Below are 15086 nucleotides of genomic sequence, written 5' to 3'. Positions count from 1 at the left end.
GTTGCAACTCCTATTGTTGTAACTCCAACACATCACAAAAATTTGATAGTCAGTGCTCTAGTGGTACGACCAACATGTGTTTCTCACAATGGAAGGCGATAGAGGCAAGAGGGTGACTAATAAGGAAGGTCACCTAAACTGCCAACAACACCCAATTGATTTGAGTCAACTTTTTCCCAAATTGTATCAAATTTTGAATGTATTGTTGTAATAGGATGTGCCAATTGATTCAATCAAGCTAGCCATCCAATCTATCACTCAATTTAGACATTATCGTTTTTGTATAAACTCGCTAGCTTTGAAGCTCGGGGAGGAGAAGAAAGGAAGAAATTATTGTTGACTACTACACAATTTGATGTTTGTTGTAATAGAAAGATTCTTCTATTCCATTCATTCGATGTCTATATTGTGATTGTGTGATTGAAGGTTTTACAATACCTTGTCTATGGAGGTAGGGCTCCTTAGTTTGGTATTGCTAGGTAACATTAGCAGGTAGTTTAGTCTTCACAATTCTGGTTAAATTATAATTAATTTACATTATTGTTACTTAATTTACATTTTGTTATAACTAGATGTAAATTTCCTTTTGCTGTAGCTCATAGTTTCCTTTCGCTGCAACTTGTAGTTTCCTTTTGCTACAACACAACTAATTTCCTTCTACTACAATTCCTATATTTGTTAATGTTGTAATCACATTACTTACTTGATGCTACAACTCCAGGTTATGTAATTCTAGGCACAAATCATAGGATTAACCATTGGACGACGGATTTGCATGTTTTTCGAAAATCTAACTATTACTGCAACTTTCCCACAATTTACTTTTACTCTATTTTCAAAAATAACTTATAAATGAGAATTGTGTCTTTTCTAAATATTATTTCTAGGTTGTTTTCTTATCATACATTACATCCTAGGCACGTTCCATTGAAGCTTTATTACAACAAACCAAGACTACCATTATATTGGAACATGTCATTCTTAGTAATTGGTTTGTTTCCTTTTCTGCAATTGTGGTTTATTATTCCTGCAATTTACTTTGCTACAAGTGTTCTTTTTTTTCGCAAGTGTAGTGTGTTTTGCAAGATCAGTGACCTATGAATGCATCTTTATCTTGAACTATAACAACAATTATATTACTAAAAATTCACAACACATAACAAATTGCACTAACATAGATTATGCATGACGGATCACAAGTTCCAAATGAACCTCATATTGATAATTCAAATGCACAACTAACCAATTGCTCATTAAGATAATTAGAAGTAATTGAAATCCCATCATTTGCTTTTACCTCTGATGCATACATAGAGGAATGCAAAAAATATAAGTACTTCAAGGAGGTGTTCCAATAGCTATGGGGCCAAATTATTACATAGGAAAGTGACGACAAGGCTGACTATAATTTCTATAATGGGTTACTCTAAAAGTTCGACAAGATTTATGTTTCTAAATTTGAACAATTACAAGTTATTAGAGAGGCTCACATGTCCAAGGTTGCAGGACATTTTGGTGTTGGGAAATAATTTCCAACTTACAAAGATATGCGTATTGGCCCAAAATGCAAGAAGATGTAGCACACTATATTAGAGGATGTATACTTTGTTGTATTAGCAAGCCTAGTAATAGGAAGCAGGGTTTATACCATCCTTTACTAGTACCCACTAGACCTTGGGAAAACATGTCCATGGATTTTGTAGGAGCTTTACCAACAACCAAGAAGGGACATGGCGTACCTATTTGTGATAGTTGATAAGTTCAACAAGATGTGCATGCTCATGCCATGCAAAATACCATTGAAAAACAAGAAGCAACAAACATGTTCTTTGAATAGGTTTCTGTGCACTTTGGGATATTAAGGAGCATAATCTCAAATGAGGATACCAAATTTCTATGTGAATTTTGGACCACATTATGGGAGAAGATGGAAACCAAGTTCAACATGTCTACAATATTCCATCCATAGACATATGGGGAGATATAAGTAGTTGATATGATTTTGGTTTATCTTTTGAGGGGTTACAATAAGAAGCATTTGAAGACCAAGGATGGAATCTGATCTATATATATCGATCTTATAATTGAGCAATTCATACTTCTACAAGTAAGTCACCTTTTCAAACTTGCTTTGGATATTTTCCACCTTCACCCTTGGATGTTGTATATGTATAACAAGGAGGGTGGATGAAGGACATTATAGGAGATGCAGTGAGAGATTCTTTTTTTGAGAAGATTAGGAAAATTCATTTGCAAGTAGAATAATTTACAAGATAAATATAAGGTTAGACATTATCAACATAGAATAGAGAAAATGTTCAAAGTGTGAAATAGAGTTTGTTTACACTCAAAATAATGAAAAACTATAGGGTCTTGGTAGGAAGAACGAGGCTATATGGTGTTGTCCTTTTGAGATATTGGAAAAGGTGGGAGGTAATGATTACAGACTTAGTCTACCCCCATACATGCACATTTACTAAATAGTAAATGTGGAGAATCTCAAACTCTATGAGCCCTCCATGTTGGATCAAGAAGAGAAGCAAGTCCTATCTTCCATAAACGCCTTTACACTATATGCTTAGGTAGAGTTGGAAGAGGACATGATTTTGAAGAAGAGTTTCTGAACTACAAGATAGGGGTAGCATGACCTTGGAAAATTGGGTTGAAAGGGAATCTTTTAGGCAAAGCAAACCAATACTCCAAGGAGAAAGTAGATGAAAAAATTCAAATTTAATTTAAAATTAAAAATCAAATTAAAATTAAAATTAAAATTAAAATTAAAATTAAAATTAAAATTAAACTAAAAATTAAATGCAAAAGAACATTCAAATCTAAATGAAAGAAAATATTTTCATGGGCTTATGTCATAAAATATTATAATGATAATAAAATAGAAAATATTTTTATGGGCTTATGTTATAAAATATTATAATGATAATAAAATAATAAAATGTTCTTAGTATGTGAAATTGAAGAGAGGCACCCCATTTGCTAAAAAAGGAAATGCCACTCTTTAAGTTAGTGTCTAATGACTATACATAATCAAAAGCTTATAAATTTTCTTTGCAACTTTTGGAAGGAGAACCAAATGAGGCAATCGTCTAATTATCAAATACGTAGAACTAACGGTAGATGTTGAGAGGTAGAGAATTATATTAGTCATTGAAAACATGTATTTTATTGGTATACATGATTTACCTTTAAAAATGCATAAGTCAATTTGCAACTTAAATATATATAAGTGCACTCTACACATGCCTCTAATACGAATACTTTGCAGACAAATACATCTAGAAAAGAGTCCCCAAAGTGCTAAGGAGGTATATTTGAAAAGTTAAAAGATGAGATTTTCCATAACCCATTTTACTTGATGAACATACTTACTGAAGTATGGAACATCATCTTATTATTTATATTATATAATTGACAAATGAAGGTAAAAACCAATGTGTAACAAATTCCATATGCTTACTTCAAATAAAGGATGAGACAACTTAGTCTCTGTATGATGTTGTGACTATAACTTTTTTAGAAAATATGGATATATATTTGATGAAGTTAGTTGAACTTGGCTCTAATGGGGCATCCACCATGATGGGTATTTGTGAAGGTTTATCTACTAAGCTTTGTTGAGATTCTCCTCATTTAATAGATATCCATTGCACATAGGAGAATTAGTATAAAGAAGCATTGACAACAAATAATGTTTCATCACATTTTGTAGAGTTGCAATATATTAACAAATTTGCAAACACATTTTTTTAAACGACTTGAGAAATTTGCTCAAAAGGCTTAGAGAATTGAAAGAACTAATGAAATTATTTCAAATCACAAATCTAAAAGTGTTACAAATTCATCATATTAAGTGCTCTAAAGGTAATCTCATAGAAGAGTTGTTAAATTGCCTTGTTTGTTAAAAGACTAAGAGTCAAGGGAGAAAAAATATATGAGTTACGTTAAAAAGAAGTTGAAACAACACGGGGTAACCAACTCTAGGCAATAACTACTTTAGAGCAGGAACTCGCTTAAAAGTCTAAGAATAATAAATTAATCCACATAGAACATAAAGCTTTAGACTTTAAATAATGTACCAAACTACAAATTTACGATTACAATGTCATAATTAAACTTTTGAATAACCTATATAAAAAAATCAAAACTTTCTTAATAAATAACTTTATATAACTTCATATTTAAACATATTATTATAACACAAAATCAAATTATTACAAACTTATTCCATTTTTTAAAAACTAAAATAACAAAAATAATAAAATGAGTTTAATAAAAATATCCTAATTCTTACTTAACATATCTTTAATAATCAATACTAATATATGACATCTTTTTGTCCCATAATTGTGTTTAAGAAATATCATAAAGTGAACCACCATCAACCCTATTACCTTATAAAGAACGTATATACCTATTAATAGGGATGACGGCTGGAAGATTAGCAGTTGCTGGGTCCCAGCCTTATCTTCCTAGCCTCCTCATTCTCCCTTTTCGTTTTGTCTTAGGGTGTCTGTCTCCCCCTCTTTTTTTCTTTTAGCTGGTTTGTTCGATTTTTTGGAGTATTGGGTCTTTATTAAGTTAGATGCTATTGGGCTTTTTTATTAGATTTGATTTTTCCTTTATTTATTTTCTTCTATTATAACCTTAGAATTATGTTTCCTTTTTAAACCTTATTAATAATAATACATTTACCTAATAACATAGTTAACTTCAATATTTTTGGAATAAATAAATATTGAATAAATTTTGATTATTAATAAAAATTGACCATTAACGATAAATTATGATATACCTACATTATTAGTTATTCTATTGGTAATATACATATAGGTAATGATATAATTACCTAAGGACTTAGTTCCTTTAATATATTTTTTGGAATAAAAATATTGATCGATTATTGATTAGTTGACCATTATGTTTTATGGATAAAGTATGATAATATTAGGCTTTACCCTAAAGTATCACCTCTATATTCATTTACCTATTATAACTAATTCTAGGAATAATAAGGTTTTAGTAGATAATAAACATATATTATTTTATATACCTTAGTATTTTAATGGACCATTATTTAATATATTTTAAAGAACTAAATAGTAAAGAGACCATTAAATAATTATTACTCATTTACCTAGTGTAACTAAATTATTAAAATAATAGTGATTTATTACCTTTCTCTTGTATTTATATAATAGTGAAATAATTTATTTAATATATATTATGAGATATAATAATTAAAATATTAATATTATTTTTGAGATATTAATGATAATATATCTATTTATTTTTAATTAACAATCGAATTCCCTCATTTACCTATTTAGCTATTTTTAGAAATATTAATTTACTAATTTAGTGGTTTGACCAGGAGCATTAGGTCAAATTAGTCGTTAGCTTGATAGCTGTTGGAGTCTCTGCACGCTCTATTTATTCAAGCTTTTCCAGTTTGGTTCTTCAACTTGTCCTGACGATGAACCACACTGGTTGGTTCGAAACGCGTCGACAATAGTTTGATTATGTGATTTTGCCGAAGATTTTCTAAACAACGTATATACCATCAATTGAGAAAAACAACTCAATTTTGAAAAAGAATATGCCCCATACCTAAAATTGGTCTTTGAGATAGATTTAATAGAATTTGAAAGAGTTAAATCAAGAACATCACTTGCACTTGTACACGATAAACAATAATCAAATTTTTGTGAAAGATTTGGAATTGGATTTGTTCGGTTGTGTCACAGTATACATTGAGCAAGATGTCTTTTTGCTTATCCTTTTGATTTGTATGCTAAAATAATGGAATCCTATGTTACACAATAAGAGAAGTGTTTATTAATTCATTATCCAAATAAAAGTAATTACTATATTATTAAATTTAATTTTAAATGTGTTATTAATTATTATCTAAATCTAAATAATTATTATATTATTAAATTAAATTTAATGTTTTAGAAATACTAAAATTTAAATGTAGTTTAATAGCGTTTTATATATATATAATAATAATTTTGAAAAAATTAAATTTAAATTGTTTAATTTGAGTAATTTAAGGGTTTTTGAGGATGATGAGAATATATATATATATATATATATTTAAAAACGTATTTTAAACAATAAAAAGTCACACTATTGTTTGAAATTGTATCACTAAATTTTGGTGAAAATGTCTATTTCATTTATAAATGAAGCTACACCTTAAGATTTATTTAAATATTTAAAAATATATTAATTTAATATTTTAATATTTTATTACGTAGATTTGTAATTAAATGTTATTATTAATGTTTATATTTATTTAGATATTTATTTTTATTTTAAAATTTAGCAAATTTTAAAAAAGAATTAAACCCACCTAAATTCATTTTAAATCTAAATATACAAATACAAGAGGGATCAAATCCAAAATTAATTTTTAATTTTAATTATATATAATTATTATTATTATTATTTTTTAATTATTTAATTTTAATGTTAAGCGAATATAACATTACATTACATATATAACTAACATTTTACAACATGATTATATAACATCTCCCTAATAAAAAAATCGAGAATATAGATTTCCTCAATTGTAAACATATTGTTGATGTCTTTATAGTGTGCAAATTTTATGGCGTCCACTGTTTAGAGTGGTCTCACCACTCATCTTGGATTAAAAGACTCAAATAAAGCATAATGAATCTTGAAAATGCGTAGTAAAACCACTCAAAAGGTTGGACCTCATAAAATTTGCACATAGTATAATTCAAGTAAAGCATAATAAGTCCCTAAAGATGATTGGTAAGAGCACTCTAAATATTGAATATTATAAAATTTACATAATAACATTAATGATAACAATTTAATTACATATTTAAAAATATTTTATTAAGGGGATTTTGTTATTAGTATTATATTAGATTTATTTTAATATTTTTTCTCAGGATCAAGTTTTTGGTAAGTTTTTTGAAATTTTATATTAAAAAATGGAGTTGTTTAACGAGGCGAAAGAATTGTCTTAACCGTCAAAAGTGGCTGGAATGCCAAAAAATTTCAAAAAATCTTGTAGAGGCAGTGTTTGAATCGTGTTTTTGATGGTGGAAATGGATTCAGCACCATCAAAAACGTCTAAGACACTTAAAATTTTGAAGTTTAACAACTATAACTTGGATTTACAAAAATCCTAGCCGGATTTTCTCTAAATATGACTGGATTTTCCATAACTTTCCGAGCAACTCCTTCACCTGGTTAGACTACGCGTTAAAAAATTACACTTTTAAAATATTTAATATTCATTCAATTAAAATTAAAATACATTTATATTATTTAAAAATTATTTCTAAAAATTATTATTAGTTTTTTTATTTTAAATTTAAAGTTTATATCACTAAGTCTAACCCACTGCTTTTTTGCCTTGAAAGTCATGGAAATTCGGTCATATTTTGAGAAAATCAGGCAGAGATTTTGTAAATCCAAGTTATAGTTGTTAAACTTTAAGATTTTAGGTGCCTTAGAGGTTTTAAGATTTTCGTTGAATTCATTTCCACCATCAAAAACATGATTCAAATATTGCCTTTACAATTTTTTTTGAAAAATTTTCAGCCAGATTCCATTCAATCCAAAATCTATTTTCACCATAAAAAACATGATTCAAATATTACCTTAACAATTTTTTTTGAAAAATTTTCACTCATTGTAATCCCCACAATTCCTCGCGTTATCCTCCCCTTCTTACACGAAGGAAAAAACATATAACAATTACCCTGCCATTTTGAGCTGTAAAATTAAGAATTCAAACTTTTTTGGAAGGGGTATTCTAATTAACGCTCATTGGATTAGCTTAACAATATGGAAAAGACAGCACGGGTTCAAATTTAATAGCTGAATGCGGACTCCGAATTTTGTGGGCGTTGATGGAAAGCATGCTGGTTTTTGCTGCAGAGGTGTCTGTTAGGTGGACTTGTTATGCTGTTAACTATGCACTTAACAAGTTCGAATTATCACAAACAACATGCAACCATTTTTGAGGTTCAGCCATCACTGTAAACACAAAACAACGTTCGTCTCGCCTACGACCATCGCTACCTGCGAAAAGTTACGAAATTCAGATAAACGGAAATGGGAATTCAGATTGACTGGCCATGTTGCTATGCATTCACAGGTCATGACGCTCTGCAAGGAGGGGCGATTGAAGGAAGCAGTGAGAGTTTTACATGATCTAAACCAGCGAGGTTTTATCGTGGACTCCGAAATCTACGTTTCTCTCCTGCAGGCATGCGGCGACGCCAAAGCCCTGGAAGAAGGCAAACAAATACATTCCCAAATGAGTGCCAGTGGAAAGGATAGTAATCTGTTTATAAAAACCAAACTTGTTAACATGTATTCAAAATGCGGCAGTTTAGAGGATGCACGCCAAGTGTTTGAGAAAAGGTATGAACGAAATTTGTTCCTGTGGACTGCTATGATCGGAGGATATGCCAGGCAGGGACATTATGAGGAAGCTCTCATGCTTTATTATCAGATGCAAAGAACCGGCATGCGAGCTGACAACTTCATATTTCCATGTGTTCTTAAAGCGTGTGCGCACTTACTGGCTCTGTCACAGGGGAGGGAAATACATAGCTGCATTATTAAAAGTAGGGTTGAGGTTGCTACTTGTGTTGGCAATGCTCTCGTAGACATGTATGGAAAATGTGGGAGTGTGGAGGATGCCCGCCTTGTGTTTGACAAAATGTCTCAAAGAGATGTGGTTTCATGGAACACTGTGATCGCTGGTTGTGTGCAGAATGGACAGGGATATGAGGGATTTAAACTTTTTCATCATATGCTGTCATTGCGTATGAAGCCTAACTCCATCACCGTTGCGATTCTTTTACAAGCTTGTTTATATGTGGAAGCTAAGAAGCAGGGCAAGGAGATTCATAATTATGTAATACGCAATGGACTTGAGATTGATGTTTATCTTGGGAACGCCCTCATAGAGATGTATTCGAAATGCGGCGATGTAAATCATGCACGTCAAGTGTTTGACAAAATGTTGGAAAGGGATGAGGTCTCGTGGAATGTAATGATTACAGGTTATTCCCATCAAGGATATTATAATGATGCATTGAAACTGATTAACCTAATGAAATCGGAAGGGATGAAACCCAATTCAACTACTATGGTCAGTGGTCTCACTGTTTGTGCCCAATCAGCGGCTCTGGAAGAGGGAAAGGAGATCCATAATTATGCAATTAGAAGCAGTTTAGACTCTGAAGATTTTGTTAGGAATGCCCTCATTGACATGTATGCTAAATGCAGGAGAATGGATTATGCATACAAGGTTTTTAAACAAATACCTCAAAGAGATATAGTGTCATGGAATGCATTGATTGCAGGGTATGTTCAGAACAAAAATTTAGATGAGGCCTTGAAGCTCTTTTATCAAATGCCATTAGCTGGTGTAGAGCAAAACATTATTACATGGAATACAATTCTCACAGGGTGTATCCAGGATGGCCAAGTACAAGAGGCAGCAAAACTTTTTGAACAAGTACATTTTGCAGGCGTAAAACCAAACACAATTTCCTGGACTGTAATGATAGCAGGATGTGCCAAAACTGGACATGCTAATAAGATGTTTGAGCTATTTCGTGCAATGCAACTGGAAGGTGTGAAATCTGATGCGGTTACTATTTCAATTGTTCTCAGGACATGTGGCCACTCTGGAGTTCTGCAACTTGGCAAGGAGATTCATGGTTACATTATTAGAATTGGATTTCACTCGGATATCTTTGTTGGAAATGCTGTTGTTGACATGTATGCAAAATGCGAGCGTATGGAAGAATCACGGTCCACGTTTGACAGAATGCCACAAAAGGATATTGCTTCTTGGAATACAATCATTGCAGGGTATGCACAAAATGGGTTTGGTAATGAGGCTTTGAAACTTTTTCATGAAATGCAGTTGGTGGGCATAAAGCCCACCATGGTCACTTGGAATGCAATGATTTCTGGGTATTCTCGGAATGGGTTAGGCGATGATGGCTTGAAACTTTTATATCAAATGCATTTAGCTGGTGAAAAGCCAGATCTAATATCATGGAGTGCGATGATTGCCGGGCACTCCCAGAATGGGCAAGCTAATGACGCTGTCAATCTTTTTCGCCAGATGCAACTGGCGGGCTTGAAGCCTGACATTGTCACCATGATGAGCATTCTCCCAGCATGTGTCCAATTAGCTTGTTTGGAACAGGTCAAGGAAATCCATGATTACATTTTCAGACATGGATTCGAATCATACATTTTTGTGGGAAATGCTCTTCTAAATCTCTATGCCAAATGCGGTAGTATAGAGAATGCACATAGAGTATTTGATAAAATGCCTCAAAAAGATGTGGCCTCATGGACTGCAATTATTGGTGGGTATGCCACAAATGGGCAAAGTGAGAATGCCCTCAAACTCTTTTACCAAATGCAGCAGGCAGGTGTGAGACCAGATCATGTCACCTTTATTGGTGTTTTCTCTGCGTGCAGACATGCAGGGTTGGTTGATGAAGGCTGCCAATATTTTGATTGCATGAGTAGAGATTATGGAATCAAACCTAGCATGGAGCACTATGCCTGTATAGTTGATCTTCTTGGGCGTGCTGGGCGGCTGGAAGAGGCACGTGATTTTATTAACAAGATGCCATTACAACCTAATGCTTCTGTGTGGGGATCCTTGCTTGGTGCTTGTAAAATGTATGGAAAGACAGAGCTTGGACAAATTGTGGCTGAACGCCTTTTTGAACTAGAGCCTAAAAATTCTGGAAACTATGTGTTGCTGTCAAACATATATGCTGGAGCTGGCAGGTGGGATGATGTACTTAAAGTGAGAGATGTGATAAAAGAGGATGGTTTGATGAAGAGGCCAGGATGCAGCTGGGTTGAGGTTAACAAAAGAGTGCAAACATTTGTTGCAAATGACAAATAATGTCTACCTGTGGAAAGAAAACATTTGCAACGCTGGACATCCTGGCTGAACATGATAAGAAAGTAGTGCATGTGACTGAAACAAACTTTGCAATACAAGATGCATAAAGTCAAAGTCACTTGGTTTGTGTTAGTTTGCAAAACCAGTGAGGATGGAGTTTGAAAAGACATCACCATGGCTAAAAGCATTTGATACAATTTTCCTTTAATTTGGACAGTGTTGCAAGCACACATGCTGATTGTTTCAGTAGCAATGGGTTTTTACGCACAGTCAATTTAGCAGCAAAAGCAAGGGGGAGTGTATAGCAAGCGTTGGGAACGATGTAGGATTGGGCTTTAGGGGCAAGGCGACGAGACATAATCGTATGGGCTATCTTTTATTTTATTTTATATTGTCATGTATTGCGCATATCTTTATGCTTTTTGTTTTTGTTTTTTTTTAACACATGGTGAATCAGTAACTGTCAGGCCTAATCTATGGGAGACCCAGGATCAATCCTTGTAGCTGCCTCTATAACACCAAGAGTACATCCAACTACCTGCAAGTCTGATATACTAAGATCCTATGATTTTGGCAAGAGCCGAGACTCACATAGCTGCCAAGACGATCATGGGGAATCTACTCCTTGAGCCGCCACCACAGCAGCACATTGTACTCCATGAGATTTGAACTGCGGTCTCTTGAGCTTCGCCCAAGTAAACTTACTGTTAAACCACACATCACTGTACATATCTTTATGCTCTTTGTTACCACATGAAACGATGTGGCAAATTAGGGTGTTTTTCAATGTTATATGCTGTCAAATCCAAGGGGATGTTGCAAATCAGAGGATTAATAGTGGAGAAACCTATGCCTAACATTGTCTTATTCAATCAAATTAAGTGCAGCCATGGATGAATTAAATGCAATTATAGGGAGTGGTGACCCTGGAGTCAAGATTGTAATATTCCTGTGGTCATGTGGCGATCGACCTACATTTTAGAGTATTATGCTGATTAATGACACTGTTACGTTCTGTAACTTGCATGGACCACATGAGAAGGTCATAAAGATTGACGTTGTTTCAAGAATCTCAGTTCATGCTCAGATTGCATGGACCACATGAGAAGGTCATAAAGATTGACGTTGTTTCAAGAATCTCAGTTCATGCTCAGAGATCGAATGCCCTGGTCCCTTGCTGGCATGTATCCAGTCTCTTGCCTTTGATTGCATAATCTTGTCATGGACAGGAATTCAACTGTACTTATAGCAGCTATGAAAGATGGAGTAGAGAAAGTGAGCCATTGTAATGGAGATTTATTTTTTGCTGGACATGAAAATTCCCCATTATGAATACATGCATAAATCTGCAAAACAGGAGTTGGCATTGATATTCAAGTAGAGGGGCTGTTCAACCAAGCCTTCCACAGTTGGACAGCTGTTGGAAATTGTCGAATTTGTAACGAGCGTATTGATGTCTTTGGACAGCCTTTGTTGAATCACATGATGACATAATAAAAGACATCGAATCAGATAAATGTTTTGTCATAGACTTTGAGGATGCCATTGCACATCAGATTTGCCCACATAATTTTAGTGGCTTAAATCATGGGATGTTCATGAGGCTAAAGTTGATGCATGGGGCATTGAACCAAATTTCAAGGAGCAACAAATTTACTTTTATACTATCGGAACCTGAGAATGGTGGTTTCAATAATAAAAACTGAAGGAGCCCCTCGTCATAAATTGTCACTGATTTAGAATATGCTAGTGGAGAAAACCCAGGTTTTGGGGGCATCCAGGAAAAGTGGATGAATAATGATAATATGGGTGGCTAACCTTAGTGTCAAGGATTAAAAAGTGCCTTTCTAAGAGAGAATTCAAGGTGTAGGTATCCATGACTAAATATAACTTCTTTAATGGCTCAAAATACAAAGAACATTGTGATTCTCAAGGGACTCGAGCACATTTTAAGGGAACTAATTTTATTATGGCTGAATGATCCTCTATGACAAGTCATACATGATCAATATTGAATCTTGACGTAAAATCTATAAAGGAAGGAGAAGAAGCTCTTCGAAAGTTTTGGATCCCCAAGGCATCTCCCCCATGTACAAGCTCTCTGATTATTGAATCAATGAATGATTTGTTATGCCTCCACATATTCTTCTCTTCTGTATTTTGATCTGAATGCAAGTATTGCAAATGTGATGCTCACATGAGTTAATTGCAGTTCTTATTTCTGTTGCGGATTTATTTTGCCCCCTGGATGTGTTGCAGGAAATGCTTGGGAGGGCCTCGTTTCAATACCTGAAATGTCTTAATACTCCAAAACACATACAAAACGCGATTGAAATTCCATGTAATGTTTCAAACGGCATTTCAAAGGGTGTTTTGAGGCAAAATGAGTTCGTTTCGGCATGTTTTGATTGCATTTTGATTGGGGAGTTGACCATAGGGACCCGATGTTTCGGAGCATTGTGATAGTGGAGGGAGGCCAGTAGTTATGCTGCCTCCCTACATGGACCTTATTTGACACCTGGTTGGCCAGATCACCCATACGACACGTGACCATCATGCTTCGCCATTATCTACTTCACCACATGCAATCTACCTCCGTCACATTGCGCGGTTTAGGGTTTTTCACTGGGCGACTTCTAGAGGGTGTTTGCCTCCTCGTTCATTCTTGTCCGGACCCGAAAGTGGTTCGTTCTGCTTCGCCACTTCCTCTGGATGTGGTGTCCATTTCTTGCGAGTAATGGCATGTTGTTCGGTTGCGAAGGTGTGTTGTTCGACCACGGAGGTGGGGTGTGGCGCAGCGAAAAGTTTCAGTTCTTGGATGGCACGACATTGTTGCAGGTTTCCATGTCCTGCAATCTGGTTTGAAATTGGAGGGAACATTTCTATATTTCACTCGCTCGCTCGACCCTTTTCGACCCAGCATTGGACACAATAGTTGACTTGCTGCAGCTGGCGTTTGGAGGTTGGAGGCAATGGTGTCGTCGTTCTCTGGTAGGATTCTTTATCCTGCTAGCCATACTTGCAATTGTGTTCGTCAACACATCAATTTTCTCGGTATTCACACCATTCTGCTTGTGTTTTGTAGTTTCGTCATTCTTCTGGCTTTTGTGATAACTTTGGTTTCATATAATTTGAGGGTTTTCCACTGGTTAAAGGGTTTTATGGGATATTTGGGATTTGAGGTTTTTCTGTGGTTGCCAAAATTTGTGGCTTCTGTGGCTTAGGTTGAGATATAATTTGGGGGTTTTCCATTGGTTAAAGAGTTTTATGGGATTATTTCAGGAGTGATTATGAAGATGCAAGGATATTGGATACATGGGTTTCTGTGCGTTTTTTTATGGCTTCTGTAGCTTTTGTGGCTTTTTTTTGTTGGGTTTTCTGTGGCTTCTATGGGTTTGGGATTTTTCTGTGGCTGCCAAAATTTGTGGTTTCTGTGGCTTAGGTTAAGATATAATTTGGGGGTTTTCCACTGGTTAAAGGGTTTTATGGGATTATATCATCTTCTCCTTTGTCTAAGCATTATTTAGGTGACCATGGGTAATGTATTTGGTGCATTAGAAAGGTACTTTTGAATAATATAGTACCTATAATATTCCACTCCTCCAACTACTACATCAATTTCTCTAGCAAGTCCACTACTCAAGTCTGATTCCACATAAATTTACTCATGTTAGTTTGCAAATAATTTATGAATACAAGTTGTTGTTACTTGACCATAACATTATAGATTTGTGCCAACTTATATTGTTATTGTTGTCACAGACTATCATTATAGATTTTTGTTACAATTTGATATTGCTATCTCTTGTTATTTTAGTTCAATGTTGTTCATGCAATTTCCACAATGGCATTTGATGAGCAATTCCATAATGGTTTTGATGCTTGAATGATTCCCAATTTGATGTTGCAAGATTGGTAAACAATTTCATAATGGTTGTGGTGTTTGATTGATTTATTTATGCAAGTGAGAAATTTGGTTATGTAAAGTGTTATCTCTTCTGCAAATGTGATTCCAACTGTTTGATCTTTATTTTCAGAATTGTGTATTGAGTGCTATCTTTTTCATCTAAGTGTGGTTTCACCAGTGTGGCTTTTAATTCTAGAATTGTGTGAAGAGTGTTTCCAATTC

General features: G+C 34.1%; 1 pseudogene across 1 annotated transcript; it reads left to right on the top strand.

The window, feature by feature from the left end:
- Nucleotides 1-7772: 7772 nt before the first annotated feature.
- On the top strand, nucleotides 7773-14411 carry LOC149167561 (pentatricopeptide repeat-containing protein At5g55740, chloroplastic pseudogene; annotated as a pseudogene). The gene is made up of 2 exons (XR_016260938.1): nucleotides 7773-11999; nucleotides 12067-14411. The product of XR_016260938.1 is annotated as a pentatricopeptide repeat-containing protein At5g55740, chloroplastic pseudogene (transcript).
- The last annotated feature ends 675 nt before the right edge of the window (nucleotides 14412-15086 follow it).

The sequence above is a fragment of the Pinus tabuliformis genome, chromosome 5_1, assembly GCF_031772625.1.
Source record: "Pinus tabuliformis cultivar Carrire ecotype Pingquan chromosome 5_1, CPIR1, whole genome shotgun sequence".
Lineage (NCBI taxonomy): Eukaryota > Viridiplantae > Streptophyta > Pinopsida > Pinales > Pinaceae > Pinus > Pinus tabuliformis.
This window is presented reverse-complemented; position numbering and strand designations above follow the sequence as displayed.